Below are 5,561 nucleotides of genomic sequence, written 5' to 3'. Positions count from 1 at the left end.
TATTGTATATCAATAAAAAAAAACAAACTAAAAATATATATATATATATATATATATATATATATATATATATATGTGAATCACTTTGTTGCATACCTGAAGTTGACACATTGTAAATCAACTATCTTTCAATTTAAAAAAACCCAATAAACATTAGCTATTACCTATGTCAGTTTTTTTTTTTTTTTGCAGTGTGTGGGCCTCTCACTGTTGTGGCCTCTCCCGTTGCGGAGCACAGGCTCTGGACGCGCAGGCTCAGCCACCATGGCTCACGCGCCCAGCCGCTCTGCGGCATGTGGGATCTTCCAGGACCGGGGCACGACCCCATGTCCCCTGCATCGGCAGGCAGACTCTCAACCACTGCACCACCAGGGAAGCCCCCTATGTCAGTTTTGATCCATGTGACATTATAGACACAGATTTGAAAACACCTTGATTCTTACGTTTTTATGGGATTGTTCAACAATAATAGCTACTATCGAGTGCTTACTCTATTCACCTTATGTTAAATCGTCACAATATGTCAAAAACGGGTAATATTATTTCCATTTTACAGATGAGGAAACTGAGGCCCAAAGAAGTTAAGTAGTTCGTCCATGTTCATTCATGCAGTCTGTGTGAGCCAGAATTCAGACCCAGGCAGTCTGACTGCAGAATCTGTGTTCTTCGTCACAACGGGAAACTAGCCCTCAATTAGCTGTGCACAGAAGGCAAGTGTTGGAAGCCAGAATCCGAACCCAGACTTCTCATTTCTTCCCTTCCATGTACTTCTCATTCAGAATTACTTGATTTAATCTCTGTGATTCAAATTTGACCATTACACCCAAACTGCACCAATATGATGCCAAAACAATTGATTAGTGAAAAATAAGATTTCAAATCACCTACCCAGTTGTTTTTCATATTAGGGGAAACAGCAACCCATTAGGGAGTTGTGAAACTAATTTGGTCAATGGTAATCAGCTTCTTTTAAAAAAATGAAATAGGGCTTCCCTGGTGGCGCAGTGGTTGAGAGTCCGCCTGCCGATGCAGGGAACACGGGTTCGTGCCCCCGGTCCGAGAAGATCCCACATGCCGCGGAGCGGCTGGGCCCGTGAGCCATGGCTGCTGAGCCTGCGCGTCTGGAGCCTGTGCTCCACATCGGGAGAGGCCACAACAGTGAGAGACCCGCGTGCCGCAAAAATAAATAAATAAATAATAAATAAATAAATGAAATAGATAAAATGTAAAACACCATATAGGTACACATAGTAAGGATATTTTCAAGTAAACCTTTGTTTCACGCGCGCACGTGCGCGCACGCGTCTATTTAAGTCCTCAGCACTCTCTGTATTGTGATGTAAAATGCATTTCTTACTGTGCGCCTCAATCTAAATATCTCAAAAGACACCGATTTAGGCGATACTCTTTAATCTTCTCAAAAAGATGATTAGTTGCTCAATTATACTTTTTGATTTCCAATCTAGCCTGTTGAAATCAGGTATGTACATCATAAGATGAATTACCAGAATGGAATTTTCATGCCTTGTTCAGATATGTTGCTTCCTGCTGAGCCCAGACACAGCTTCAGAATCCTCCTCAACCCTGCAACTGGGGCAACCACTAGCAGCTAAACAGAACTGACATGAGATTGAATGTATTTGACCTTCGTGTTACACACCATCATAATGTCTAAAACCAACACTTTGACATTCAAACACTATATCTCAGACCGTCCCTGGCATTTCAGAGGGGAACAAAAACCAATGTCAGACAACACGTTTGATTTTAAGGTTTGGAGGAAAAGGGTTGCAGAGTTTTGCATAATAAGGAAACGAATAGCTTCCAGGGAACAAAAATGGTCATGATTAATATGAACAAATAATGGGAAATCTAGTTCATCCCCATGTCTAGCATTTTGCCCCATTGATCAACCCAAAATCAAACCTTTTGTCAAATAAAGAGTTGTTAGTTTTTAGATTGAAACAAAATTGACACTACAGCTATGACAATGTATTCCCTTTCTCGAGGACATCTGCAGTAGAAGTCACATCTCAAAGGGGAACCAAAGGATTTCACTTTAAAAGGATTTGACTTTAAAGAATTTCAGCCAGGAGAAAACTGGAAATCTTTGGTTATGGCAAGATAATATATGTAATATATTAATTTATGTCTTATACTAGTCTAAACTAAGGTACTTATCCCACTCTGGACTCAAACAGGAGCCAAGCTTTCACTTTTTTCCCCATGGAAAGTGGGCAAGATTCCCACAAAAGACATAGAGTATCATCTGAAGAAAATATCTTATCTACCCAGACATCAGCATTAAGCTGAGAGGAAATAGTATTTGAGTTTCTTTTAGAAGGGATAGGTATAATTGAAAGAACATATGTTAGAGGCTCGCTTCAGCAGCACATATACTGAAATTGGAACAGTACAGAGAAGATTAGCATGGCCCCTGAGCAAAGATGACACGCACGTTCATGAAGTGTTCCATATTTTTAGAATCTGAAAAATAATAGATATATATACATATGTATAACTGAATCACTTTGCTGTACACCTTAAGCTAACACAACATTGTAAATGAACTAGACTTCAACAAAAGAAAAAAATTGGGTAAATTGGGTGGGGGGAGCAATTGGATCCCCTTCCCCCAATTAATGACATTAAATGCAGGAAACTGACAGGCTTCTTTAGTAAAATAAACATAACTAAGATAAATAACAGCTATGCAACATAACACACTGTGTTTGTAGTCAATGCATTTAATCGGAGTTTTTGGAGTCTTCATACTAAAGTGGAATAAAAATTGTTTTGAGGATTAGAGATGGTATACACAAAGTCCTTAGCACGTAGTAGGTGCCCATGTAGTGCAGTCAGGGCAGCTTCAGGGGCTGATGTCTTCATGGTCATGACATCCTTTGTTTACTGATATAGCAGGTGACATTATTTGTCCAAAGTAGAGAGAGGAAAAATATATTGGTGACATGTGGGACTGTTGAGGTTGTTTCCTCAGGAATTGGTGGGTATTGATCCTACTCTAGCACCTGCCATGAAGGAAACTTACTGTCTTCAGCTGATATGAGCCCCTAGGGGATATGTTAGCATCCCATTGACACAGGGTTATTCTTCCCAAAGATAATGGGCTCAAAATGCAGAGCTAGAAAATCAAAGCCCAATGTTGATCTACCTGGCACCAATCAGTAGGTACAAATGGTGTTTAGGGAGTTTGCAGCTTTCCTATCACCCTTTAAATGACATCATATAATCAGTAAGTCTAAGTCTACCCGTATTCCAGGACACAGAAAATCACCCCAGGTCTTTACTTCATCCTGCACTACTACGTATCACCATTAGATGGCAGCAGTTGGCAAATAACTGCGTAGTCCAGGCTGGGACTGATTTTTTTTTTTTTTTAAAGCAGAGCCGGGTCCACACTTGGGAAAGTAAAGCGTGGAAGGTGAGTCACACGAAATAGTCTTTCAATAGGCTTCAATTTTCATTTTTCTCCATTGTTCCCCATCTGATAGCCCATTTGGAAAAAAAATGCCCCTGGGTATTCAGTATGTGAGGATTCCAAAGAACAGTAGAACAATATCCCCTGAAGAACAGAATGCTGTCAAAGTGTTCTTCCATTGCTGTATCACAGGCCTTTGACTATTCAAGTGATACTGGAGATATAAAGAAAGTACTGTAGCAAATATGGCCTTGCAGTAGATCATGCATCTGCTTTAAGATTAGGTAAGTAATGATTTTAGGTAACTCAAGGATACATTTGGTGAAATGTTACCTAAGTAACATTTTAACATGTATAGACTTAACAAAACTTAAGTTTGCTCCCTTTGAGTGGAACCAAGGACGATGTTACAAGAGGAGAAGGGAGACATTTTCAAAAGTAAAGCTGGAACGAAATAAAATAAGGCCCGCTTGAAGAAGAAAAACAGCCAGTGTAAAAAGAGAAAAAGTGATTTATCCAAAAGATCAAAATTGGTAACTGCTGTTTCAACTGATTTGGGCTGAGTTCTCTTAGCCAGCGTTCTGCTCTAATCCACCAATCACAATCGTCCCTCTGAGAGAGAAAGGAGTATGCAAATAAAGCCTATGTAGAAACAAGGACACAACCCCTGGCTCCTATTCTCTCTGAATGAAGAGATCCACAAGTTGTCTCTGGCCTTGGGAAAGCTCTCCAGTCATCGGATGTGCTAAACACTTGAATTCCATCACCTCACATGATACTCCCGAGGACAGCATGTTAGAAGCAGGGGTTATGGGTTGGATCCCTGGTCCGCGGAGCTAAGATCCCACACGCCTCCCAGCCAAAAAACCAAAACAGAAGCAATATTGCAACAAATTCAAGAAAGACTGTAAAAAACAAGGAGAAAGAAATGCAGGGTCCAAGACCAAAACTCTTTCCTCTTCCAGGGCAAGACGTGGCAAAGTGAGAGGAGATAACACCAGCTGCTGAGGGCTCTGAATTCAGCGCAGGCACCTGCCCCTCTCCTCCGATAGGTGGTTCTCCATCCGGTTCCGCTGACGGAAAGAAACAGAAGAGTGGGAGGTGGAGAAACGTGGGTCCTACCCACTGCCAAACTGAGACCACAGCCTGCAACTGTTCCCTACCACCACCCACGATGATTGGGCAGCTCACGTCTGTGTTTACAGTAGAGACAGCCATCTCTGTGCTACAACCTTGTCTGTTGTAGTAATAAAACTGCTTCCTATTTGTTTTGTTTTGAGCATCACATGGCCACTTCCATCGTAAAGTTTCTCATAGGTCTTCGCTTAATGGTTTTGGCAGACATTGATGACTGGGATGGAGTCATCAGAATGGAGGGTTTTTTTTTTTAAATGTCCAGCTTTATAGAGATTTAATTGACATATAACATTCTGTAAGTTTAAGGTGGCTGCCTGTTGAATTGATACATTTGTATGTTGCAGAACGATCTCCCCCAAGAATGGAGATTTTTTTTAAACCTATCATTCCTCCTGCATTTATTAGCTAGAATTATCCAATAAAGAATGTTCTCTCAACAATTGTTGAATTACCTGAAACAAAAGAGGCGGGGTAGGTGCTTCTTTCTTACCGTCTATTTGTCTATTTTCAGAATAGTGAGCTGGTGCCCACACAACCTCCAAACTAACTTGTTGATTTTACATACTTGATGTGTTTCAAAGTGTTGTAATCATTATTTGTTTTTACATTCTTCCCAAATTTGGCCAGTGGGAAATCCTTCAAGTTGGCTCATATAATCTTGCTCTGGGGCATAATAATATACCCCTAATTCATCTCAAACACTTTCTTCCCCAGAAGTAAAATTAGGCATTTTTCCAAGGAGCCCTGTTCCCTTTAAGACGGAAGTGGTACTTAGGTTTTACATTCTGGGTACCCAGAGTGATCATTTAAACTGAGATGGTCATGCTTCTAGGCCTTTTCAGTGGACAGGACTAGGAAATTTGTAGTTTTTAGAAAGAGAAAAATAAATCATAAATACTGATATTTCTAATTCAAATCAAAGATTACAGAACTTTTACTTCAATTCTTTTATTTTGTCTTTTTTTTACTCTGAAAACCTTATCTC

General features: G+C 40.2%; 1 non-coding gene across 1 annotated transcript; it reads left to right on the top strand.

The window, feature by feature from the left end:
• The first annotated feature begins 2,379 nt into the window (after positions 1–2,379).
• Positions 2,380–2,482, top strand: LOC112407138 (U6 spliceosomal RNA). The gene has a single exon (XR_003004688.1). It is a non-coding gene; the product is annotated as a U6 spliceosomal RNA (small nuclear RNA).
• The last annotated feature ends 3,079 nt before the right edge of the window (positions 2,483–5,561 follow it).

Source organism: Neophocaena asiaeorientalis, unplaced genomic scaffold, assembly GCF_003031525.2.
Source record: "Neophocaena asiaeorientalis asiaeorientalis breed wild unplaced genomic scaffold, Neophocaena_asiaeorientalis_V1.1 scaffold69, whole genome shotgun sequence".
Lineage (NCBI taxonomy): Eukaryota > Metazoa > Chordata > Mammalia > Artiodactyla > Phocoenidae > Neophocaena > Neophocaena asiaeorientalis.
Note: the sequence above shows the minus strand (reverse complement) of the source record. Positions and strands in the feature narration are given on the sequence as shown.